Source organism: Neodiprion pinetum, chromosome 6 (assembly GCF_021155775.2).
Source record: "Neodiprion pinetum isolate iyNeoPine1 chromosome 6, iyNeoPine1.2, whole genome shotgun sequence".
Taxonomy (NCBI): Eukaryota; Metazoa; Arthropoda; class Insecta; order Hymenoptera; family Diprionidae; genus Neodiprion; species Neodiprion pinetum.
In genome coordinates this window covers 8230055-8258027 of record NC_060237.1, presented here as the reverse complement: position 1 = coordinate 8258027, position 27973 = coordinate 8230055, and the positions used below count along the sequence as shown (strand labels likewise).

General features: G+C 38.3%; 1 protein-coding gene across 3 annotated transcripts in view; it reads right to left on the bottom strand.

Annotated features, from left to right (window-relative positions):
- The window catches only part of Sytbeta (Synaptotagmin beta), a 71763-nt gene that overhangs the window by 41408 nt on the left and 2382 nt on the right, over positions 1 to 27973 (bottom strand). The window contains exons 1-2 of one of the 3 annotated variants that reach the window (XM_046633386.2): positions 21552 to 21626; positions 19605 to 19716 (exon numbers count right to left, since the gene is read on the bottom strand). The gene's annotated coding sequence lies outside the window, so the exon portion shown is untranslated. Of the gene's footprint in view, positions 1 to 19604; positions 19717 to 21380; positions 21452 to 21551; positions 21627 to 27973 lie in introns of those variants that run through there. The other 2 variants (XM_046633388.2, XM_046633389.2) reach the window with 2 other exon arrangements.

Sequence of the window (27973 nt, the reverse complement as noted above, 5' to 3'; positions counted from 1 at the left end):
TATAAAACAGTTTTTTCAATGAAATGAGTCAACGTAAAATGAAATCGAACGAATATACTAAATTTTTAAGAATTTTTAAACGATTTTAAATGAAGCTTCGATGTGATCTAAGCTTTTTCAGCATAATTCCAATCATTTTCATTCACGCATTTTTGAAAAGGCTTTCGTTTCTGACTTATACAGAAATTCGATAATCGATAATCAATGCATGCAGTGATCTCGTAATAAGATTAATAAGGGATCGATGTATGGCTGACCAACCTTCAGATAAACTTTATAATAATAAGAAAGTGCGGAACTTGTCAAAGCTAATATATAGACTATTATAGACGATAGCGAAGAAATCTAGGTTCAAGTTTCACAGAACATCCGTTATCGATCGCGATGAACTCTCTGAAAACAGAGAGACAGACAGAAAGAGAGAGAAGTTATTCTCTTCAGTAAATCTCGTAATTCGATGAGAGTATTAGTTGTTTTTGTTTTTTGCGTCTTTTCGCGGAGATGGTGGAAAACGAAGTAATTAGTTCCGGCGAAATCTCGCGAAGAAGATGAAAGTTCAGAGCTAATGTTGCAACACGGAATGAATATCTGTGCGCGTGGGTGTGTGTAGAGAGATCGCGTTATGTCCAATTTTGCGGTGAAATATCTTTTTCCCAATCAAAACGGTATATGAAGTCGCGTGTTTGATCATCTTCTTATTCTAAGGCCTCTCTTTCATCTGCAGTTCGTGAGATTCTCGAGGATGAGACGAAAAAGACGATAGAAGAAGAAATAAATAAAAATTGTTATGTTTTGAATGTTTGATTACAAGGATTGACATGAAAAGGAAAATGAGATACTCAAACTCTCCGGCTAGTCGATAACGATTTGTCTTCGAATCAGCTACTGCTCTGAAAAAAAATTTGACCTTTATACTTATTTCGTGGACGGATTGAAAGAAAAAATATAAAAAGGATCACCTAAGACGGTAGAGTCCGACTGGCATCGGATCTATGGAAAAGTTTTTTGTATAATACGTGCAGGTATACGATACGATTACAGGGGGAAAAAAAGTGTAATATTAAAGTTACGGGTGAGTCTCACGGATAAAGGTAATCCGAGAATTCATGAATATTCTTACCCACGGTTTCTGATAACAAGAAATGGTAAAGAATATTGAAGAACGAAATCTTGGTAGCCAGCTAAATATTCGTCCAAGGATTCAAATGAAAAGAAATAACAGACCGAGTAATTTTTCAATTATCAACTTCCAACATCCAGTTATAAAGAAAACCCTCTGGCTCGATACTCGATTCGCACGTAATGACGATGAGACGGGATTAAGTAAGCCGTAACACGATTTACGATATTCTCGGGTTACTACGGACAAAGTAAGTTAACCGATACCGGATATTCTTGCGAGAATTTTCTCAATTATCGATGGCACACTGATTGGGGATAATCGATGCAGTGCACTTTCTGCTGTAAACAAAGGATCGAGTCGTGGCGCTTTTCAGAGATACAGTGTATAATTGAAGACTGTCCGTACTCGTTTGAAAAAATAATTACAGTGGCGTCGAAACGTATATTCAATTTTGGAAATTTCGATATCCTCTGTAATTATTGTCGCTGAGAATTTGACATCGCGTAACAAAGTTCAAGCGTAATTAGTCGGGTCTTAGGAGCAATTAGAAGCTCGTTAAGTGACGATAACTTCGAGGTGAAATCTCACCGTTCGAAATTCTGAAACTGTTTCACCTTTCAGTAAGCCAAAAATTATACACCTGTTCTAAACTCCGGGGCTTATCAGAGTCTGGAATACAGCATACTTGCGGTGGATATTTGCAAGCTACTGGTAATGATGCGAATTCGAATCCTTCTTCATCTCGTTGGTAGAAATTCGGATTCCTAAATAAGATTCTGTGCGAACAGAGGCAGGAGATTACGTACAAGCATACCTCAGCGAAATCGGCACTTGATTAAATTAGTTGAAAAATATTGAGCAAAACGTAGATTGCCTAACAGATTCAAAGCGATATCGGTATAATGGAATTATATCGCATGGACGAAGTAAAAACTTTCGACCACGAGTATATAAAAAGATCTAGGAAAGGTCAATTACAAAAATTTGAATAACGTGAATAATCGCGTTGAGTGCACAGAGCACAGTTGCATATATATGAGATTGAAATTCTGCAAAGATCCGTCCAATTAACGTTCTCATTAGCAATCGAACTCTGAAATAATATCCTTCAATGCTTCGCAGTTGTACGATGCCAGTTCCATTCGACTCGGAACATCTGACTATTTCACTACCTTTAGTTGTTACTAGGTTCTCGATAAAATGACCGACGACAAAGGAAATAAAAATATCGTATCCTAATTGATAGAGCGATTTTTAGAAATCGTGAAAACGCGTATAGAAAGGGGGGGAAATGGTAGGGTGAGTTCACTTCGCATACGTTTCGAAAGAGAAGATGTTAAAGTAAGAATAATAAGAGCAGAGATTCGTTCGTAACTTTGCTCCGCTTTACACCGGTAAAACGAATTTGTAACAATTTCATCCTTACGCTCATACATTGAGTGAATGATAACATTGGGTTAACGTGTCAAAATCCAATTATTTTACTCCGTCACTCCGCCCGATTGCATCCAGGTTATCGCCTGGTACAATATTCCCGGTGCTTCGGTGTAGATAATGAAGAGTGCCACTGGTAATATATTTCATGAATTTCTTCTAAGTAATTTCATTCCAGTCTCCAGAGGAACAAGAGCGATTCTCGAATGACAATAAGTTAAAACTTGGTAAACAGAGCTCGTAACAGGTGAAAGGAGAGGGGTAAATAGAATGCGGCCTGACGAGATTATCTCCACCTAGGTGTGTACGTATTCGACTATACAGATTTATAGATGATATACATATGTAATATATGTATATATGTAAATATGTATAAAATAGTTTAGTCTCTATCTGTCCGGAGAATATATATTCGTCCGCGTTACACTTGTGCAAATTTTTATTGCCCGAAGCGAATACTGCAGACGGTAAAATTGCTAGTGAGACAATTTGCATAGCTCAATCAATTCGGCGCATAAAACCTTTGACCATGGTACGAACGGGTTCCAGAGGGCAATAACGGTGGAAATTTCAGCGAAAAATACAGCACGCGTTTACTGAACATTAGAACGTTCAGTTTTTGCAAATCGTGGATATTATACAGATCGTTTTAACTGCTTGAAATATGCGATAATCATCTCTCGCGTTGCTGGTTATTATACGTGGGTAATATGAAATTAAGGCGCGTCTGTGTTCCGTGTGTGCAAAAAAAATTTTTTTAAATTTGCCGGAAGTCTCGCGATCATTAATTTTCGAACACCAGAAACAGCCACGCGATGGAGCAATATATATATATACACATACAAGTATTTCGCACAGTGTTTGCGAATTCATTTCGCAGATTTAATCAAGTATTCTAGACGCAGTGCCGATGTTGATACTTTGTACACGCCATTTCTATACCCAATTGACATGAAACTGCACAGCGTAAGATTTGTGCGTGGATCGATCCGCCGATGGGTAATTGCAAAAATTTACGATTATATGAAACGCGGACTAGACTGGACCGGATAAGTTTACGCTGAGAATAAATTATGAGGTGATATTAAAAAGGTTGGTTTGCCACAAATTCACACTTTTTATGATTTATATTACGAGATAGTCGTAAAATGAGTACTTTACAAAGTATCATATTCGTAAGCCAGGAAGGTTTGTGTTTGGAAATACATAAATATAGGGAAGACTAAAGTTACAAACGAAAGTTAATATAGCGATATTTCTTTTCAAATCGCTTCATAATAGTTAAAAATGTAACAGATTCTTCCTATTTCACTCTCTCGATGATTCATTTCATTACAAAACCTATTTAATTTTAAGATTTCTAAAAAAAAGAAAGAAAACTTGTAAAATAATGAATTTGTAAAAACTAGTATTGAATAAAATGAGTTACGGTAGATTCAAATCGAACGAATCTACTAGAATTTTTTTAACAACTTCGACGTGATTCGAAACGAAGCATCGATATCCAATTATCCGTTTATCGCTTCGGTAGATATTTTTTATTTGACTATTTTCAAGGCGATCCTCGTAGCTTAGGAGCATAACAATTTGATCAATACTCGCTGCGCGATTATCTCGTAATACGATTAATAACAAGTATCGATTTTTGGCCAACCAATTTCCTCAAAGCCCTCCGACAAACTTGTCGCTCTATTTGCCACCCTTGAAAATCCTCGGCTTACTGTTGTTGTAAATACTGCGTGAAACAATAAACCGGAACGGGATAATTCAGCCTGCGTTCCAGAATCAACTCGCTCAAGCGTTAACCCCTGTCGTTTGGAGGGGTCTCTTATTTAATTTCCGTGGATTCGGCAAGCACGGTTTTCGGTAGTCAGCCTTCGTTCTGCACCCGGTTAAATTTCACCCTTCTCGCCTCTTCCCACGGGGCGAACTATCATCCCTTTCACTCGTTCTGGATTAGTCAACTCCTCGACTGGAGATGCAGTCCATCCTGACGAGAATTGACAATTTCGTTCGGCTAACGAAGTTCGTGAACGGCGTATTAATCAAGGAAATCGGCTTGTTTCACTTTTCGATAAGTCAATCAATTGTTTCCGCATTGAGGTCGCGTAGCAGAGCAGAATTAGAAAAAGAAGCCTCTTTCGAATGCTCAAATAAATCCCTGCGGTAAGTCATGCGAACTTGTTTCATGCCGCGAGGAGTCTCGACTATAAAAAAAAAAAAAAAAAAAAAAAATTGTACAAACGAATATTTTTTTCGCTTGTATTTTTCTCACGGATTGAATTACTGAATAATTGAGAAATATTAGCGGAGTTTGATCTTGACCTTGAAACTTTTCAAGGAACTTAGTTATACCTTTCTCGAGCATTTCGAAACCGAGTTCTCAAACTTATCCCGTCTTCATCATACACCCCCTCATCCCTTCAATTGCCGTTTGAATAATCCACAACTTCAGCCTTACGTGCTGAAAAAGTTATACTCGCGTGAAAGTTATCCTTCATCTCTCGAAAATTGACTCATTTTCGGGGTGAAATGGATTTGCAGTCGTACGCTCTACTCGTAAACACGACGAAAAAATTCCTCCTCCTCCTTTATTTTTAGCAATGTAGGTGATATTTGTTTTTTTAATACTGACAATTCAATTAATTAACAGGGTTTTCTATTCGTTGTAACACTTTATTGCCAAATTGAATCATCGGTATAAAGAGCCGAATTTAGTTCTCCTGAAAATGCACGGTTTGAAAAAATAGTTCCAGAGCAATGAATAATTCGCTTGTGACGACCGAATAATAAATTACGCTTGAACGTAGAAGATTAACAAATGTTTGTAAGGTACGATAATTTGGATTGTACTGGACTAAGCCTAAGACTTCTTAACGCAAAAAAACAGGCCGAAGCAAAACACATATTTTGTTGTTTCAATTTGTTTTAGTCATTTGATGTAAAAGAAAAAAAAAAAAAATTATAGAATCGTACAATTCGATGTGTAAAATCAGCGGAAAAGTCCAAGTGCGAATTTGGTGTAGCGTACCTCATAAGCATAAAACAGATCAGTCAAGAGAATAAAAATTTCGAAGGTTATTGTAGTGCTCTAGAATAAAGAGAAGAATAAAAAGTTGGAAAGAAACGAAAAAAAGTTGTCAAACGCAGAACGTTGCGAATAAATTTGCGAACCCTGTCTCTGATGGTTTGTAAAGATAACATATTCCGTAAATTCTCTACATTGTATACAGCAATAAGATCGCGTGAGTGATTGCGGGGGTGTAAAAGTGACCGTTGTATTATTATATATACATGCAAGAATTAGTATGCCTGAGCAAAAGATTTTGGCGTGTATAATTAATGTTTTTTTTTTGTTTTTTGCATACAAATTTTTAAACGTGTCTTACCGTTTGGGTTTGCCATACGTTAACATATTTTCTTCTCCCAATTTAATAATATCTTTCTCTACGAACCACGACAAAGCTGGTTTACCCTGTGCAAGGTATTGATCTACACCTTCGTTATCTAATCTCTCTCTTTATCTTGCGTTGTTACCGCGGTTTTTGGTCTTGCAGGCATCGCGTCGCATATTGTATATAAATTTGAAAATATTCTTTGATAATTTGATGGATAATTATTCGAATAACGAGGCAAGATAACGAACCAAAAAATGAATTATTTACCAACTCATCTTGTTATCGAATAAAGAAAGTCTTGCGATAACAATAATAACAATAACACTCATTTGAAAATATTGAGTAAATGGCCGATATTCCTTTTCGATACGATTATTAGCGGGACAATTTGGAAATTCTTCTATAAATCCAATGTTGAATTATTATATTCTCTTGCAATTTTTGGTATTGGATATTGAAGCGAGCTACTGTCAAGAAATCAAAGAAAAAGATTAAGAAAAATAATAATGTATTCCACGTAATATCCTCCTCCGGCAGCTTCATAGTTGGTCTGTTCTTTACCTGAGGATTGCATCTTTTCTATCAAAAAAAAAACAAAAAATGGAAAGTATACTGCTGAGGTAGGTAAACTTGCGGTAAAAGATAGCAAGGGAGGGAAAGCGCTGCAGAGAGATGTTAAGGCATTTTCCGATAGTTGGAGGAATTGCACACGATATCGAGTAAGTGGGTATGCGTTTGTAGATACGCATACATAAGCATGTACTTAGAAATCTTGTTGCGAAGCAATCTTGTGGCTTTTGTACAATTGTATAAAATCGGCATTAGTATACGCGTACGACTCACCGGCGATACAATATTGAGAATAGCAATTTTATCTCAATAAAAAAAACTTCGAGATCCAAACGGGTTGCAATTTATCTTCTCCTTACGTGAACATACTCGGTTACTCCGTAGCAATATCACGTGGCTAATGTAACATGTGGACTTAACCGGCCTGCTTTTATGCAATTCGGGGTGTCTTTTTACCGAAATTCGATACGCATTGTATGTACGGTTTGCAGATAAAAAACAGCAGAAGGGCTCGCATTATACATCGTAAATACGGTTGCGGAGTAATTTTAGACGATGGGAAACTTGAATGACGTTAGGCGATATTCAGCTTGATAGCCTTGAAAAGTGGTGGATCGAATTTTCGGCCGAAATAAGCCACGTTATCAAGTTTGACTATACGCTGTGTACAGAGTCTCTTCTGAGATATCGCGTTCACATCGACATGCAGAAACTGATTTACGCTGGTTGTTAGCGTCTTATTTCGAACCTCGACTTCGCCTCTAGTTTCGGATGTCTTTTTATCTCTCCTTTTCGCTTCCCTGCGTCACGAGTTCGATCGATTTCGAATTCAAACCGACCCCACGGCGTTCAACTCTGATCCGTTTCACACTCCATACTACACCTACCGGCTACCCCGTTATTTCGTAGGAATGTTCCGAGGGCAATTTAACGTCGGATAAATCCGCCTACATCTATGCAATTCAGAGTACATCTTACAGGAATATAAATGCAGGTGGATTTCGATAAAACATATCTTAAATTGCGGGCGGATGAATTTCGTCAATTGTTCATGCTCCTCATATACGTTTTCGCATTTCCTGTGTATATGTGATATATATATATATATATATATACCTTGACCCTTAATACAGGCATCATATACGTATTTTTCAACCCTATAAATTTCCGCGTGTAATACTCGTTGAAACGTTATTAATACGGTTGTTCTCGCCTTATTGGGCATCGCCTTGTGCTGAAGGAGAAATGTCAGAGTTCATCCACGCTCGTCTTTCGCCCGTGTTCACCACCGCGACGGGTAGCTGCAAAGCTGCCTTTGCATTTCAAATCGCAGTCTACCCGTCAGCTCTCATATACATAGGTTTGTGTGTGTGTGTTTGTGTGTGTAAATATATAGTATACGCATATATATATATTAGTGCAGCAGAGAAATTGCATTCAAATCTGTAGATATATAGAATTCACCGAGGAGATTTGGAAAATAAGAAGAATCTAACTTATAGAGAGAATTTCTTCTTGTCGATTATTAAAAACGGTTCCGATTTCTCTCTGCAACTAATATGATGCGGGTGAGATTTCAAGTAAGTAATTACAGGAGGAAAGATGAATAAGCGACTTATTCGAGCGATTTATATTGCCGGCTTAATGCGTTTCTTTGTTTTAAACTGTGCACCTATATTCTAATTGGTGAGTCGACGTTATGCCATTTTCAATGTTTTCTTATTCTCCTGCTTAAGATGCGCTCATTATAACGATTTCAGGCAAAATAAACTTTGAAGCAATCAGTATCAATCGGACTGTGAAGAAATAATTGTTTTTATGGCGCCCGACGTTTTAACGTGAATACAGTATGATGAAATGGTATTTTACGCGAGCAGCTATAATATCAGTTCTCTGCGCGTTTATTGACGTTCAAGAATTTATATCTTTTCGTTGATTACACAAATGAGAGAAAAAATGTAAGCATGTAAACATAGCATTGGGGATAAAAGAATTATCCCTCTTTTTGCAAGATCGCATCCTGGGAATATTTTTCAACCTTACATCCACACGGGACCTACTCACAATCAGTTAACGTAGGTATTGACATAAATTTAAAAAGGAAGCCGAGTCTTGGTATGCAAAAATAACGATGGAATAAAAAATGAGAACGTTTCGCACCACGCAAGTTTATTACTGTATATTATAAATGTATATAACTTATCTCCACAACAGGGACTACATCCGACGAAATTAAAAACATAAATCAGCACGCCTCAACACACACCGCCTGCAAGTGGAAATATGTAACAGTCTTATTATGTAGCCAAAAACAACAAGTCTCGAAGATACGCGGCTGATAAAATATTCATGAAAATATGCGTTTCAACAACCATCAGCGGGTATTTAATAAGAAAAATTTATGCAGAATCGAATAATGAAATGAATTATCCTCCTAGAACTGCAAAGTTGTTTTTCCAACACAGCGATGGGAATTGTGCAGGATTTCTTACGGCGAAGAAACGTAATTGCAGCACGGTTTTTGTTTGTTCGAGACTTACAAGATTCAAGGTTCTCCGCAAGGTTATAATAATAGCGTTAGGTCGGGCTTTTTTCTTCCCCGATAAACTAAACGACAGAGTCCTAAACTATACGCACCGTGATCCCCGAGACGGGATGAGCACTTATCGTTAGTCGACCCCTTTGCTGGCTGATCGGATTTGCCACGACTGCTGAATCTCTTCTGGCAAGACTGCTTGCACGAAGAGTAGAACAAGAGACTTCGGAGAGGAGAGATAACGCGAGTAGGAAACCGAAAATCGATCCTGATCCTTTCGGGTCGCCGTTAACTGCTAACCGGTGATAAATCGTGTCTCGAAAAAGATCGCGAGCCGAACTTGTACGATTTAAAACGTACATACAATTCCAGCAACGCATTAGGTCGGATAAAAACCGTTCCCGAACTTCGCAAAAACGAAGTCATTTCACTCTCAGAGGATTCGAAGAAGTTTTTCTTCGTTCTCGTTTTCGATTTTTTTTTTTTTTTTGCTCGAGCAGCGGGGTTAAACGCGTGATCTTTGGTTCCTATCGAGGAGGGAACATAAAAATCGCAAGACAAGGGCAAGTTGAGATCGAAAAGTTCAATATTTACTTGCCTTGGCAAATAGAGTTTATATCCATAACTTTTAATCCCGGCAGGATCAAAAGCTTCGGGTAGGAATATGCCCGAATGGAATTATCGGTTCTTTTTGGTAGACGGATATAGCCGTTAATTACTGTAGAAAATTAATTACAATTCCGAATTTCTTGCCCGTGATGAAAGCCTTCGTTTATTACATGAAGCGTCACATGATTCCGAGTATATTGAATTTCAAAAAAATCCGAATCACTGTTCCTATTAATTCTAGCATGAATATTATATAGAATGATGTTAAGAAATGCGAAAGTTAATTCTGTTAAAAAATTATACAATAATACGAAAATTAAATTTCTCTCTCGCTCATCGTCAGCTCTTATATTTTCGCCACTTTTTTCCGAGGGTCTGACACGAGTTGAATCGCTGTGTTGCTGAGCATATTTTAAAATGGTATTGCTCAAATATCAGATAAAGCATTTCTTTGAAACGTAACTCAATTTGTGGGTGCTGGTGTCTCGAAGTTGGTTCCGGATCTACAGCTTCTTTGATATATCTGAGCTAACCTTTTCATCGGCATTCCGCGAAACACAGAGTTCGACCGACGTGAGTCATTCTAATGATGAAAGGGATCCACAGTCTGAACGAAAAGTTAGAAAAAGAAAAAATAAAGCTTTGCGAAATTTCCAGGAGTATCATTTGCCACAATAATAGTGAACAGGGTACTAAAACAACGTCCTTACTACCCAAGATCCTCTCGATTCACGTCAGACTGTCGGATCCATTCGTCCTTAACCCTTTGAGGCACATGTTATTGTGCTGAGTCAACATTTGTAACAAGACAGTATTCTACAATTTTTGGGGTCGTTGCTTAGGAATCTGAAATCGGATTTCAAAAATTCAAGATGACGGACTCGTATGGCGGACGAAAATCTTAAATTTGGTCGAATCCGGTCAGAAACTCTAAGCAGGGGTTGGCGTTTGAATTTTTCAAATCCGATTTCAGATTTGTAATCAGCGATCCCAAAAACTTACAAGTCATGTAAAACATATACATGTGTCCTGTACACCAAGTAGCTTTGTCGGAAATGAATTATTCCTTCAATTCTCAAGATTTTTTTGATCAATTTGTTTCTAACAATAATAATTTACATTACACCGCAACAATTACTCTTGAATATTGAGAACCTATTAATATACTATCAGAAAATGCAGAATAACCGTAAAGAAATGTGATGAAATTTTCTAAATATACAAAAAATGGATATAAAATAGGTGGTAAGAAATGAGAATACTCAACACTACTTATACCCGCGTGGCGAAACTTTTCCATTTCTTGTTTTCCCTGCGTAATATATTAATCCATCATTGATTCGTGCCAGGCCTGACCTAATTGCGCACAAATTGGTCCCTAATGCTGAAGTTAAAATCCAGTGGTCCGAGAGTTCCTCATTTAAACTGACCGATATTACGTTAACGGGGTTAGCAGTCAGACTGGGTGAGAGAATCGAAGAAATACGGAGGTTTTCCGTTTCGAGATAACGCCTGAGCGGGAATTCTCGTGATAATAAATTACCGGTGAGACCGGGTCGTTCAAATTACACGTAATTTGATTTATCGCAATGTCGTACAGGGTTTAAATAGAAAAGCTTCCCGAAATACATCGAACTTTTATTCCTTCAATTTAACAGCGATTCTCTCCTAAGTTTTATACTCTGCTGATAATGAGTGATATTTTCAAGAAATTGATAATTTTTTCTCACGGGGACAAAGCCGTTAAGACCGAGAAAGATCGTTGGCTTATCTCTTTGCTCCCCGATGTAACTCGCCGTATTTTAATTGGCTCGTATTTCGTGTCGAGTAATAAGAGGTTTTAAAAAGAAGCTGCAGCCAAAGAAAATTAATAACGGACGTTAGTTTCTCAATCGAGTACAATTTCGTGATTAATATTCACCCCACTATTCGTGATCAATAGTTTTGCGGCACGGAAGCGAAGCCAATATGACGTTTCGTAACTCCAGGATCCGCTCTGGCGTTTGAATAGCCCTGCGGCGAATTTCCAACTCCGATAATTGATACGATCTTGATTACAATAGTGCTAATTGCAAACCTCCGTACTCTGCGTGACTGAGTTTTCCACGCCGTTGTCGTTTTTTGTACAGCGTTTCTCAAACGACTACAGAAATCGAAAAAGTTATTATGCAAAATCTCCGTTACAGAAATGAAAAGTAAGAAGCAATTTGTTTTTTTTTTCAGCAACTGAAAAGCAATTCAGTCTCAATTGTTAACAACAATCGACCTCTGAATAGGTTTGAGTTGACTGTTTTTTTTTTCTTTTATTAAAGAATGTAAAATTATATGGACCAATCAGAAATATACGCGTATTTTGTTTTATAACCGTGAGAGAGATCCAACATCGTATATTTTGCTATTCATTTAATAACTCGGTAATTTTCAAAACGATAATTATTGTTTTCGCTGGGACGATACCGGTATAAAAAATTTTACTTGGCTACCTTGGGTCGCCAATCAATCATTCAAGCGGAGAATGAAAGCCGGACACTTTCGGATCGATGTAAATGTCAAATTAAGCTGCGGGTTCGGGAACATCTGGACTGTGAGTCGTTTCATGGTCCAGCTGCGGTCGTTGAATTCGAGTTAATGTACAAGAGCGGATGGTAAACGGTGACCAATTAAGCCTAACGTTAGCTATATCTTTTCGGTCGGTGAAAACCCCGAACACCGGAGGTTTAACGATGAAATTCGGCTATCCGCACTGCCGGACAAAAAGCTGTATTATGATTCTTTCATGGTTGCCGGTGGGTCGTTTATATAATCCCGTCTTTTTCTTTTGACAATTTTTTCCAACCCAGCCGCCACTTCGACCGAAGCGAATATCTTCTCAAATTATTATAAGTGTATTTTCTTGAATTTCTGCAGAATTGATGTTCTCTGTTTACCGAATGATACAGCGAAGAAAAATAAAAAACGAGAGAAGAACGTAAAAAAGTTGCAAGAAATTAAATTTTCAACCAATTACCTGAGTAAAAATATCAAACGATTTGGTTATCATCCGGAAAAACGCTCCAAAGTTTTGACTTTTTTTTCCATCTCTAGAATAAATGTTTTTTTTTCCTAATTGATGAAGTTTTTCCAACAACAAATATTTCCTATGGAATCGGTGATCATTGTACAAGCTCTGAAAAAAATCACCCACACGTTTAGAGGCAAATTTGAAAACGGGCTGTAGGTAAAACATTTTTCATGCTGGCATGTAAAACACGGGCATATGTGCATACATACATACGCGTAATATATATTTTTCGAAACATTTACAAGATTAGATAAAGGAATCGGTGTAAGCTATAGATATACGGTATACATCGTAAAAATTTATCAGGCTCAGTCAAACTCGATATCTTCGTTGCGAGTTACACCGTTGGCTTCAAAAACTTTTTCCTCTATATATCAGCCACTCAAAGGTCGCGTTTTTTTTTTTCTCACGACACATCTTCATATTTCGAAGGGAAAACACATTATACTCAGGTATAACCCATCAACATGACAGCTACCCTGCTACACAGCTCTTCTTACCAGAGCTGTAAATATAATACGTATTACAGACACACACACACACACGTATATATATATTTATATATTCAGCATACGACTGCCATCGATCGCCGCAGAAAAATCATGCAAAACGTTGTTTGATTTCATTTTGTGATCGAGCATATCTTTTTCATATCGATGCAAAAAAATAAAATCAGAATAAAAATGGTTAATTTGTGCTAAAAATGGTTAATTCTTTCTTGCAGCTTACGCTGTTTACAATTTTGCAACAATTCCGTTTGCATAACTATAAATCTATGTTCTATTACAAAGAGCACAAACCAAGGGGGTGATAAACGAGATCAGGTATTTTGATCCGACTAATTCGTTCGGTGAAGTTGATGGCGTTGTGTGTGCGCACCCTGTATATATGTCTGAATTGATATGGCAGCTGGTACGGAACTTGGCTACTATCTGCGCAAAGTTATCGCTATGGAAACAAACGCGTAATAGGTACGGGTGAGGTATAACTCGTGTCGCAATCAGGGAACCTCGCCGCTTGTCAACTCGTAAAAGTTGGAAGTGCCCGAGAGCCACGCCTATCCCTTGGGCGATGTTACATGCGTTAATGAAAGTAATACCACAGCAAGATAATTGTTCCCACTTCAGAGACAACTCTTACCTTGAAAATTTGCAAATTTTACCCGTATATGCGAACAGAAACAAACTGCTTTTGGGTTGCCGCGTAATTGCTTCGTTACATGTGTCGTAGGTACTCTTATGTACGTGCCTACGTTAAATGGGTATTACGTTACATGCGTATTGCGTAGGTGTCTCGATGGAAAAAGAGGAGAGAAAAGTCTGGTAAAGAAGATGAAAGGGCATTAAGTTACGCGGTAAAGCGCAGCTCGAAATAAATTAGAGGAAAGTCATTTGGCTTAACTTATTTCAAACGAATATACCGTCAATCCATGTACATTTATACATACATCTACTGACATCGGCGTTGTTATTAAATTTATCATTTTTCGTACAGAAGATTACATGTCAGAGACGAGGAAAAACGTAATCCTTGTATCGATGCAATTTGTACCCGGCCTACAAGAGTCGATACTGGTTCTGTATCACACAAAGCGAGGAACAAGATAATGATAATGATTTTCCGGATAAGCCGCGGGTGTTGAATTTTATTAGCTCCATTTTTTCTGGTTATTATATGACGGGAATGCGTGAAAATTCAATGAATGAAACGACGAGAAGAGCCCTACACGTCGATCAATTTCACAAAATTCAAGGACATGTATTACAGAACTCAGCTAGCTGCAATGTTTTATCAAATTCAACGATACCCGTGTTCATAAAATCATAGGACTATAATAATAAACGTGAAAAACGTAGGGTAAAATATTGTTGGATAAAACGAAATGGTTAAACGAATTTGTACCCTCAGCAGAATTGTGGATTTGATATGCAGGCGCGATATATTATCGAGGAACTAGCCCTCAACCTATATATTATATATTGTATATACATATAAAACCGACCCTCGAGTAATACCATAGAAACGGGGCCTGAACCCCGGACTGAAAAGGGGTTCGATTTTTATTTTTCCAAGAAAGTTTAACGCGAGGAATAACGTCGTTGCTTATGGCACAACCGAATGTGACGGAGTAAGAAAAATACGATCGTAAAGTAGTCGTATTCGTGCACTCGGGAGTGACAAATAAATAGAATATGAGAAAGAAATTCCTATTCTCTCGTGACGTGTGGACGGTGACCGTAATCCGGTAAGGCGTCGTAAAAACGGTTGAGAGCCGACGATCAAGATGATCGGAAAAAGAACGAGGGGGCGAGGGGCGGAGGAACAACTCGATTGTAACACGTGTGAAGCGGTTTCTTACCCTTCGTTATACGGAATAAACAATAATAAACTGGCGCCAATGGGTGATAGGTCGCGTGGAATAAACGCCGGGAAAGGCTGCTCAAGGTATCGTCGAAGAAACGGAACGCAACGAAACGAAACGGAACGGCTTCGTCATCCGCGGTGACACAGCTATCCTAACGTTTCTGGGTAAACAAGGGCCGCGACTATATACCCTCGAGCCCTTCCCTCGTTGCCCCCCAACGGCGCGGACCCCATCGAGGGACGCCCGGCGTCGCGACGCCCACGCTGATTACGTTTGCACAATGAAACGGGCGGCGAGGGCGGTCGGCAAGGGGTGGAGGTCGAAAAATAAGGACGGGGATGACAGGGGTGGAGTTCCTCTCAAGACCACTTCCTACCTCGTGTCCACCCTTTTCATGTTTCTATTTACTTTTGTTTTTATTTTTTTATTTTATTTTATTTTTTTTTGCCCTTCAAGGAAAAAGTTTCGCGGCCGCGATTAGCCACGATTTTAGAGGAATTTATCTAACCCGTGTTGCAGAAATTTTCATTCACGCGAATTGTGGGACGATCGAAGGATTTTCGTTTTATTGTAGCTACTGTAAGAAAATGTTGCGAAATGTTTGTACGAACGATAACGTTTGTTTGTTGTTGCTGTTTTATTACAACGATATGTGGTCCGAGTAACCGTGTATAGTTGTTGGCGCGGTTGCAGTTCTCGGTAATATATATTTCACAGTATATTATAGCAATTCACACTAGGAAAAAAAAGACAAGTAACTGTGTCTAAAAATAATAGGAACACTCGTAGACTTGTAAAATTTTTCGTTGCAGCTATAAAAGTGATTTTAGAAAATTAATCACCTGAATATCGCGTTTAGTAACTACAGCTGGAAATTATTTTCGATCCAAGGACTAAGCTATTTAGAATTAGTAAATTTTTAATGCATGATTTGGATTGAATATTACAAAATTTATAAAAATTACAACACGTTACCAAAAATCATATATAACTGCTGTTAAACGAGTGACCGTTAACACGTAAATAATTGTATCTTTAATCGATTCCAAGCTGCCAATTCTGAATACGATCTGTACTCATGACCATTGAAATAAATAGATCACAACCCACGAGTATTACTATGTTCCCAAATCAACGGCCGGACTCTTTATATATTGCCTTAAATTTTTCGCGTCTCAATTCTACCTCACTTGACTCGATACGAAGAAAAATTTCACGTCAAAAATAATTGCAAGCGTTGATGTGATTACGTACGAGTTCTCTTTCTTCTTTCCGCTTCTGCCTTTTTCCACTTGGCTTTTACGATCGCAAAGTGAAATTCTTTTCAGACTTTTCATCTAGAAGAAGTGAGCGACCGTCATCTTCAAATTACGATGGCAATATTTTTCATTAGTATCGATTTTTGTTTTTTTCCTAGAATATATTTACGCTTGAATGAAATACCGAATTAATGTTTGAAATCTGAATTTCATAGGAACGGCTCAACGGATTAAAGTCAAATTTAATCAATTATTCAGATACGTACATACTCAACTGAGATAATCCGCAAAGCTTTTCAAACTCCCGCGATTTTCGATAGCGAAACGACGTGCAGCCAAACCTGCCGTAGAAAATTCTTGCAGCATGCTTTCGCGTTGAATAAATATCTTCAAAATATTATAAAGACAGCTTTCCGCTGTTGGTCCACGACGTCGTGACATTGATATTACTATTTTCCGAATATCCCTGAGCCGGACCAGAAGGGTTCAAAGTTCAAAACAGTACACCGAGAAAAATTTCATTTATTATGGTAACTAGAAAAATTGAGTAAAGCAGGTATCGCAAAAAAACTGTTCGAATATTGCTGGAATTACGAAAAACGAGGTACACGTAACCATTTTGCGCTATTGTCGATCCTTTTTTGGTAATTGCAACGAAAATGAAAATAATTGCAACAAAAATGAAAATAGTTAAGGACTGAGCGGTAACCGGAACTAAAAGTTTCTCTCAGTGCAAGAAAACTGGAATGAAAAATGACTCGTCGGATGAATTAATCACGAAGGGAGGTTAAACTTCGTTCGGCATCGACGTCGCCCCGGATTGGAAGTATTCTCACCCTCCCTCGACGTTTTCAAGATTAATAACTTTAGTAATTTCGTACGCGCGCTCGGCCGCGTGTTTCATGCAAAAGAGGAACGTTGAATCCCGAAAGGCTCTATCTTCGTATTCCAAGAGCGTATGGCGCTCGACTCGGCGACCGAGAGATAAATAGTAGGGAAAATGTACTGCATAGTAATGACGGTTCACGGATTTCGGTTTATTGAGAGGGTTCGTATAATCTCGTGCTGCGAAGAGTCGCGCGTGTATCGGCGAAACAAATCGTCCCGTTGAAAAAACGATTTACCAACGCTCCGGGAGACGTTTCAATCCGTTCCTCCATTTGTTACCCCTGCAGCATCGAATACGCGGGGCAATTCGGCGCAGACTCTATTCTGCATGTGTGTGTCGGCAGCATCTCGCGACTTTGATGCTTGCGGGCCAAGGTCGGACATGCTCATCTCGTTTCATTTATGTTTGATTCGATATTGGAATGCCCCGTTGTACACGTATAGAGATCCTCTCTTTCCGCGGCGTTCAACTGATCCCACCACGCCTAGCGGACACTTCGTATTGATGAAAGTCATCCTGCGTATCAAGGGCTCTCTTTCCATTTTCTCCCTGATGCCCCAATCCGGGGGATCTAAGCCTTGGCAGGAACAAAAATCCTTTTCTTCACAACGGCGACATGTCTGCCTTGGGAATAAGGAAGCGAAGAAGAAGAAGAAGAAGCAGAAGAAGACAAGGAGGATAAAAAGAAGATAGGGAGAAGAAGAAGGATCGGAGAAAAACATGGCAGAATTGAGCTGAATAGGCAATCGGCTTCTCTGCGATTTAATTTTCGTCTTTTTCAGCTTTATAAAGTATATTATAATTTAATGTGAAAACTATTTCGAAAATCGTGATTCGCCAACGTCGGTACGATAAATTCTTGCTCTGTGCTGTTGAGTTCGTTGAACTTACGTATACAATAAAAAATCAATATTTAACGTACTGATCGGAACGAGTTTGCAAAAGTTTGTTGAAACTTCTACGGAGGCAGTAACGAGAGAGATATTGAAAATACGCAATCGAAGTTATAACGAGATCGCGAGGTAAAGAAACAAATAATCAGAGGTTAAAATCGTCTCGCAGATCGCTAAATGACACGGAGCATCCTGCATTAAATGTACGAATGACTCGAGCTTTCAGTAATGACGACTGCGGTAAAGCAGCGACACTTTCAAGTACGAAAAATCGCTTTTTTTCTCCACTTATATCGATTTGACAACTCTCCCCAAGGTATAATACGGGCGAGTACTCCATTAATGGCTCGAGTTAGCTGTTTACCGAGATCGAAGTTCAGCTGAAAATATAGTCAACACGCGAACGAAGAGGATCCTCATTATTCCTCCGACGTGTGCGTAGGTTTGAGGGAACACGTTCAACAGACGTGACTTGCAATAAAAATTTTCATAAAATACGCGAAGATTGCGAGTCGTCCCCGCATTTACAAGCTTCGCGACAAAAGGCGAGAGAAAATCCCTCTCATCGGGCGATATGCGCTCCTCGTTTTACGTGCAAGAAAACCGAGGATAAAAATGTGGCATAATTCGACGATCAAGATAATTAGTAGATTAGTTTTTTTCGGATATGCTCTTCAAGCGAGTTATGCGATTTTTTTCTTATAGACACTTCTATTCTCGTTAGGCACAAATTTCATGCAGCGTCAATTCTTTTTTTTTAACCCTCAAACGTTTATTACCGCACGAACGCATAATTTAAACTGTAATTCATACAATTTTTGTCAAATCATGATATAAAAAAAAAAACACTGGTATTTTATTTAAGATTAACGAGAAGTGTGAGCTCTTTTTTAATGACTTCGGGAATATGAAGTATATAACACATTGTAGTAAGTAGATCGAAGTTGCATCTTCTCCTTGAAGAACTTGCTTTTCTCAGGGATTAAAGTTTCATTATGTAAAAGCCGTGCATTAATTTAAGATTATAATAATTTTAGAATCGACGTGTAAATTTCGGATTCAAAGCTGCGGCTGATTTTTGCGCACCGTGGCGTGATTAAAGATGCAGCGTAAAAAGCCAATCGCCAATAATCCCTTCATCCTTAGCGAATGGAAGATCACTTTTCGGAAGCTCTTCGTAATTTGCATCAGAAGCCACGCGGCTTTCCGCTGTTGCGAAGGGGTAAATAAAATACGATTTTGATCACTCGATAACGATTCGAAATTCAATAATCTCAACATTTTCATTCTCCGGAGAAAAAGTTAAACTGGTAACTAACCGTTTAGTCAATTGCTCGAAGATGCTCACTTAAAATTATCATTTGATACATATCATCCAAAGCAAATAGAAATTCTCACACCCTAACCTCAAGTTTCGAAATTCCAATCGACCGATAATCATGCGTAATACGATTTTTAATAACTCACCTGAAATTTTGACGGTCAATCGGAACAATCACTGGCACTATATATTCATCAATCGCGGAGCTTCCCGCGTTCAGCAAACACTTTTTCGGAGATTAAAGACGTGCGTCAGAATCTGTAAAAAATTGCAGGATGAGGGCAGAGTTATTTCTTTTTTTTTATCATTTTTTTTTTTACGCGACAACGTAACGTTATATCTCCTTTGCACGGACATTTTCATGTATAACGTACGTGGTTAATTTGAGACTCGAGAGGAAAACAAAAACAGCTTCTATAATCAAGCGCACATCTATAGGATGTGTGTATGTGAAACTGCCGCAGAATTGATTGAAACGTGAACGAATTACGCAATTGCACACGCTTATGTTGATAAATTAACTTCGCCCCGACGCACCGCAGGGTCAACGAGCCACCAATTATGGCAATTACCGATTCCACCCCTGAGCTCGCCACTCTTGTCAATTGCAATACAATTGTCCTCCTCTGCTCGCTGACGAGTGCACTTCTTTCAAAATATGATTGGACTCTGCATTGTCGATAATTGTTTGAACTAACGCTGAGTAACCGCGCAGTCCGGGATAACAAGCATAAAAACTCTACAATAAGATGGAAAAATTTTCCGTAACAATTCGGTATACAAGGTGCAGCAGGGATGAATCGGGTCCAATTTAATATGGGAAGGAGAAAAAAGCTGTCAACATGTTGTACTATAAAAGCTGTGAATAAAGCTGAAAGCGTAGTTCGTAAATTGAATTCTCTACGGACTGTCTGAGACCGTTGTATTGTCGTTCGTATGAAAGTTGTCGTGTATATTTATCGTTCACAAGTCTATGAGAAACGATTCTTGGATTCGTATCGTACCTTTTTCTTTCTTTATCGACAGCTACAGGGTTGAATGAATATAATTATCTGTCTCACAATCGGACCGTTTGTATAGAATTCATTCAGGGATTGATGAAATATCAATGAATGAAATTTATACAGCAAAGTTGGAGGAAGAGCAAGTTCATAATAATACACACTCAATTCATTCTCTCCTTGTTTTTTGTACAGGAAAATTGTTTGAAACAGAATTGAACTCTATCACAAAGCGTCGCGCATTCAAAGATTTATTTCTGATGCGTTCTTCTTCTTTTGAAACGGTTGAAACAGAAAAGAAAGGCGAGGAGCGGGGGGAATGATTACCGTGTGATAGATACCCGCTGCGTATGAAAGTAAGAAGAACGGAAGAAGGAAAAGAAGAAAAAAATTAAACGAGATAAAAACTTGAGGGGTAAAAACGTAGAATGGTTAGAAAATACAAGGATCGCATTATCGAATTTTCAATTACGCGAAAAATTGTTTCACAGCCTATGAAATGTAGTAAGTTGCAGCATAAAAAAGTTAAACTTTACAAAGGTAAAAGTATGTATTAAAAAACGGATGTACAAAATTCGTCGGAATGCATTAGAATATAATAACATTGTCGAATAGTCAGAGTTCTGACGAATCTATATTTTGATTTTTTAATTTTTGTAAAATATAAATGAAATAAAGTTTCGCATTTTTGAAAATCCGACACCGCAACCGTCCGATTTTTCGACCATTCTGCCATTCCATCCCCATTTAGATAACACTGATCCAGGCTTCGAGATTTCGGAAATGAAATAAATCGCGGCTGCCGCATTCAGCAGCAAGTAGTAACGGTCCGTTGTTTGTCCGGCGGTGCGTCAGTAGCGAAAGGCGTTACCGGTCAGCCGGATTTTTTTTTTCGAACTTGTATAAAAAGCGAGATGATACCGAACGCGTAAGGGTCTGATCGTGATTCGCGAAGGGTGTCGTCACGGCGAGCCGGGCAGCAGGATCAAGATTGGCGCTGCTGGTTTTCTCTGTCGCGTGTCCTGACTGACAAATGGTGGAAAAAGGGGGCGGAAGGTGGGAGGGAAAAAGATGGGGATGCCAAGTCCTTACGATTGTACGATCCTGACGACGCAGACACTGCCCTCTCTGCCTACCTATTCTTACGGTCTGAATTCGCTCGCGGCGCGTTCGCGACTGAGTCTCACCTCACCTCACGCGTCGCGACGATCCCGTCCAGGATCTCCGCTTGAGGAGTGGGCGCGAGAGAGGGAGAGAGGGAGAGAGGGAGTTTGTGAAACCCCGAGGGTTTATCACCGGCCTCTTTTTTTTAAATGCAATACTAGGATTTTCACATCGTACTTTTGCCAAACGTATTATCTGTATCTTAATATTATCCCGAATCGTAAATTTTTCAGTACAGTAGCTTGAAACAATTACAGGATATATTTAATTATTTTAACAAATTCGCTGTTAAAAGTAACAATCGCGAATTTTATAGCCGATTGAATTCCAGTGTTTTTCTTTTGTATATACGGTCGAGGCGTGTCTTGGCACGGGTGACGTCACGATTTTGTTTGTTTCGATCCATCGTGAAGGCTGTAATTTTTATGCAATTGGAATAACGAAAAATACGACCTACACAATTATTGCCTCGTGAGCTATTCCAATACGTTAGAATATATAATATGTACTGGATTCGGTCCAATTCTCAGTCTAATTTTTTACCGCTTTTATATTCCGGCTGTGATTTTTATTGCCAATTACCGTGTTTTGTTTCTCCAGTATATATTAATTTATTGCTTACATACACCCACTTTTACTAGCGAAATTCATTTCGGGCTCGATTATCATCAATTTGAAGGCGGCTGAAATTTTTTCGAAAACTTCTTCCAGCCGAGCATTTTTTATTTTATGAAAAATCACACCAAAGGCAGTGTCCATGATTCAAAAATTCAAATCTCATCTTACGGTGAAGTCACTTTTTCTTCCGCGTTTACAACACCGTCCTTGCTTTTGTTGGAGATTAATTACTATAACCACGTTACGCTTTTTTTTATTATTGAGATTCATCGTCAGTTCAAAACCCGTGAATGTATTCGAAGAAATGAATTTTCAACGGATTCAACCAAACAACAAATTACCCAGTTGAGCCCACATTCGAAAATTATTCGATGTCGTAATTTCGTCGCAATGGAGTAATTGTTGGATAGATAAAATTTATAAAAAGTAACCGCATTGAATACATCAGATGAATAGGAAGTTGAGAAACTCAAATACCTAAAACGTGACGTTTTCAGGAGAGCAGCTTAAGAATTTCTGTACAGAATATGTTTCTGCACATTTTTCCTCTGTCGAGTCTCTGTGTCCCCAGCTCACTTCTATATACTCGTAAATACTACGCATTCAGGTATATTTTGCGTAACAAGGCGCAGAGAAAACTTTCATAAGGGTGTATACGTATAGATATGTACGTTGAAGACTCTGTAAATATCGACTAGCGTTCGCAAATTTAACCACTTTCCACCACGCAAAGTCTACGACGTGTTTTATACCTTGTACACGTTGCAAACTGACAATATTTCTATTCGTCACACGATATCATCTTAATCGATTTTCAATTAAGGTCACACGCTCGGAATGTCCGTCACAATTTCTCCTTGAAATATGAATGTAATTAAGAACTAAATACTAGTTGCTGTTGTATCGATTTCAACTTGAAATTATTAGCAAAAAATGTCCGACATACTTAATAATCGCGGTTTACGAGTAATTTTGATTTGTGTGCTAATTGGTTGTAATTTCTTTTTTTTCGAATCAGTTATTACACGTGGTAGAGAATCGTAAGCGTCATTCGACTCGTTGTATATACGCTTTCTGTGGCTTGAGCTTTTTCCATCGCAGGTTAACTAAACAGCTAGGTACCAGAGCTTTTAAATCTAATTACACAAATGCAATTTAATTCAGTTAATTCAAAGACTTTGTATGCACGCTCAATTTATTGCGTATTTATTTTACGTCTTTATTTAGATTGCACTGTTGAGTGGTAGGATAAGATGACCTGCAGATAACGAAGAAAATTTCACTTTCTGTATTCGCAACGTGTTCGCTCCTACTTTTTTCTCGAAATTGTAAATAACCTAGACATTCGTGTGTTTTCGTATTTCAAACTGATTTCACATCACCCCGTATATTTCGATAGTCGACTTCAAGTGACGGATTTTCGATAGTAGAAACACGCGATTACAGCAATAATAACGGTAATAAAAGACGGAAACTGAAATAAAACGAAGTTGTAAAAAAAAGGGGAAAAGCGTCAGGGTTATTCGCCGTTCGAACAGCGCAGAAACCAAAGTATATCTCACCTATCATGTACAGGTCATAACACATACGTCTAATATATATAACACACACATGTCCTCGGATTCCAACAAAGCGCATCCGTATAAATTTGATGGCATTGCGAAGCCAAAAAAATATTTCAGATACGATACACATATTTCTGTGCTTTTGCTTTGCCAAAACGAGAAGCGGCGGTGATTTTATCAATTTTTTTTTTCCTGCAACGTTTGATGAGCGGCTACCGATTGAAGACAAAAAAAAGTACTCGAAAGGCATCTTCGATGCGAAGAGATATACATCTTGTATATTTAGATGCACCTGTGTAACATGAAAGAACTGAAAATCGTAATTACTTTACGGTTTCTTTTATATTTGTTCATTTCTTGTTAGAAAACTCTTTGAACCTTATATATAATCACGCCGTCACCATCACCGCATGAATTATTTACTTTCGCAAAAACAGACGCAAACACACACACACACACAGATAAAAATTGACGCCTACTTATACCTGTGACGGTGTATCTCAGTTACCAATTAGAATTATTCACGTTGAATTAAACACTAGTGAATATATTCAAACTCCACCCCGAATAACGTATAAACTGAATACAAACAAAAAAAAAAAAGAAATACAGAAACTGGTCACTGTTGACCGCAAATATTTGTCACCCCTAGAGATTTTTATTACAAATTGATATTCGCTTGGAAATAATATTGTACGAGTAGACTGGTACGAAAAATATGACTAGATAATTCAACGCTATTGTGACGAATAATATTGCGCTGTTATGATTCCTAATTCAGGTAAAAGGATCAGAATTTCAATTCTTCATCGAAAATACACGCTAGAACAATTGTTATATAATTATACAAGCATCAATGCAACTCGGCAGTGCGCAGAGCGCAATAATCGTAATTATATGTTACTCGTCTCAAAAGTGTTGATGAACCTATTGTACGCAGGGGTGAAAATTACGGCATAACACGCTCCGAGTGTTCATGTATTATTTACATTATAATTATACACGAGTAGTTATAATATGTGGACATGTTTCAGGTATATTAATTTCTGAAGACGATGCTCTGGTGAACAACGATAGTTATATTTCGCAGGTAACAATGAAGCTGAGAAAACTGGTAAAGAGTCAAATTACGACTGACGGTTAATTCGGGTTGTGGAAATAACGAGGAGACTCGGGATTAATGTTATTATTATTGCTAATCATACCACCCCGAATTGAAGTACCGATTTATCATGCAACTGTAATCCTCGCACAGGAAACTTTGGAAACTAACCCTAGGAGGGTAGAGGATTTGTGTAAACACTTCCTTGGTTAAGTAAACAATCCATCTGCACGATAAGACAAATTCTCGGGAAGGTACAGGCTGGCATACATAATAAATTACACAAAATAAATATAATTTGCGGCTCCGCAAATAATGTAAAATAACAAATTCGAGTTTCTTGGCTGATTGAATGGAAGTTTTTAATCCCTGCGTTTCATTCTATTCTTCCTCCCCTTTTTCGTCCACAAAGAGGACAATAATAATAGCAATGATCGTCAATTCTGTAGTTCTCGAATTCACGCGATCGATGTTATTAACAATAGACTAATTTGGGTGAACAGATATACACGGATGAATTTAAGGAGGAAAAGTATCGACACTGCAAGCCATCGCCATCGGAATATCGAATGAATAGAGATTTTCACCCACGTATAGCGCACTCGACAAATAGTTTTTATTGCTTCAATAGGTCGCAGCAGTTTGTCGGTATATTTTATATTACCGTGTGTACCATCTACAAGAACGAGATGCAATAAGATTTTCCCTCTATATTTTCCTAGTCCGTTTACTCTGCTTTATAAAATCCCTGCGCAAATATATACCTATAATAATAGGTGAGTATAGCGGCTAACCGTAAAAATAGCGAAGTACCTAACCGATTACGGGAAAACCGCGATTCCTCTCGTTTTTACGATCAAATATTTTCTACTTACCCGCTCGCAATAGCTCAATTATGCAAATTTTTTCCCCGACCGATAAAAAAGGTAGGCTTCCTTTTTTTGTCCGACACCGCTATCATGAATTCAATGAAATCGAAGCTTGGTGGCAAACTGCGTCCATCTTCAACCTTATTAAAAATTTACAGACTTCCTCACTAATTTTTCTTAATTTCTTTCCTGCTACTGAAGAAAACAACAATTCGCGATGTGAGAGAAGCGTGACCTCTTTCGCAAAATTCACTTCAGTCCATTAAGTGTATTACCTTGCGATATTGTGAGGTACGTGGAAACCAACGTATCGTGACGAATTTCTGATTTTTCATCATTTTTCCCCGTTTGAAATTACCAAACACATTTTCAGCAACTGGTTTATAGTAAAAATTCGAAGCAATCTATCATGCGCGCGGTGTAATTTTAGTGATAAAAGAATATGGGCGCGATGTTTCCATCCCGCCAATATACATATACACGCAATATTCACTCTACGAGGTTGGAACAATAAAGTACATCAGTATAATAAGTGGAATTAGAAGCGTGTATTTTTTTGCAGCAAGCCAGGAAATCAAATGTGTTTTAACGATTGGAGCAACTCAAATCAAATGTTGTTAATGGCGAGTTTACTTCTCGGAGATATCTCTCCATGTTGGTAACAGTAGAATAGAAAATGCACAAGCCTTTGTCACATCTTTTGTATACAAGCTGTTCAACGAGTACGTTTTACGGCGCGAGCGATATTTCGAAAAGAAAGTTTCAATCGAATCGTACCTGAAGATGTGTCTCGGGTAAAAAAATGGTAAAAGGATAATTAGTAACATGTATGTGTATACATGGAACTAATACTAACAAACTGTTTAACAAAAAATTTGAAAAAAATGTACTAAATTCTCGAAGCTCGTTGCAAAGTTATCAAACTTTTATAAAATATTTCAAGTATTCTTATACGAGAAAAGAGCTTCTCCGATTGCGTCTCAAACGAGTTTCAAATTTGACTTACTTGGAAAGCAGCCGCAGCTGCCTATAGAAAAAATTGTACGAAGATTTCAAGTGTATCTCTTATTGTGGTATCAAAACTTGTAGCTACCCAGAGTTTTCTATTATTAAATGTACATAATATTAAATCACATTCAACAGCAGAAAGTGCTTTTTTTCTTTACCGCAGATGCATAAACATTTTTCACATAGTTTGCGGGACAATGCGAGCAGGGTCGAGATTATACCAAAAGATTTCGGGTTATGGGGGAGCAATCACTGCATGCAAATTAAACGGATTAGCATAACTCTGTGCCGGAGACTAGGGGATAATGACGGGGTGAAGAAATTAGAGAATCCACCCCGCAGCTTCGACGCGGAGCGCTCTTGAAATTCGGTATATCTACCATGTAAGTAAGGAGGTGAGAGCGTCTCGAAGCGAAAGTGTGGCGAATTGTGCGTCAAGCGTATAAAATGCGGGCGCCTCGATCGCTGACGTTTTTTGCGCTTCTTGTTCTTCCAACTTTTTCCCCGTTCCGTTTTTGTACAACTTTTTATTCCCTTCGAGGAAAAGTGGTCGATAAATTTAACTTGACAAGGTAGTCCTGACAAATTAGCCGGCTTCTCGTGAAATATCATAATAGCCATAACGACGATTTCGTTGCTGTATTATTTGTATTTATCCAACTGTACGGCACCGAGGGTTTGTTTAAGGGTGAATATAATTTATCCGTTGATAGGTCAATTGTGCGAATCGATTACTATTCGAACGAACCGGAGAGTAAATTTCAATTAAAATTTATACCCTCCCCGCTTCGGGATCAACGGCAAAGTGTAATTAATGAAATAAAAATGTTGATCGAAGCTTCTTTGTCGCAAGCTTTCAGCGCGTAAGTCGGTGGGGCGTTTCGGCGTATAAAGTAGACATTTCGTGCCCTTTTGTTTGGTTTCATCGATGCCTCGTAACTTCTTGCTTTGTGAACAGTAAAACACACCGCAATCTGAGCACGTCAATAACAGAGGCAAATGTAATTTTCACTTGAAAGATACTGGCCGAAATGGCCACTGGATGTGCAGTCGGACAACGGATTCTGCGGGCAACTCGGGACAGGATTCCGAAGAATCGAGGTTCACAGAGAACCAATCCCAGAAACCTTCCACAGATCCCGCCTACCCTCACTTTTGCGATAGGGGCGGAAAATCCGCAGAACCGAA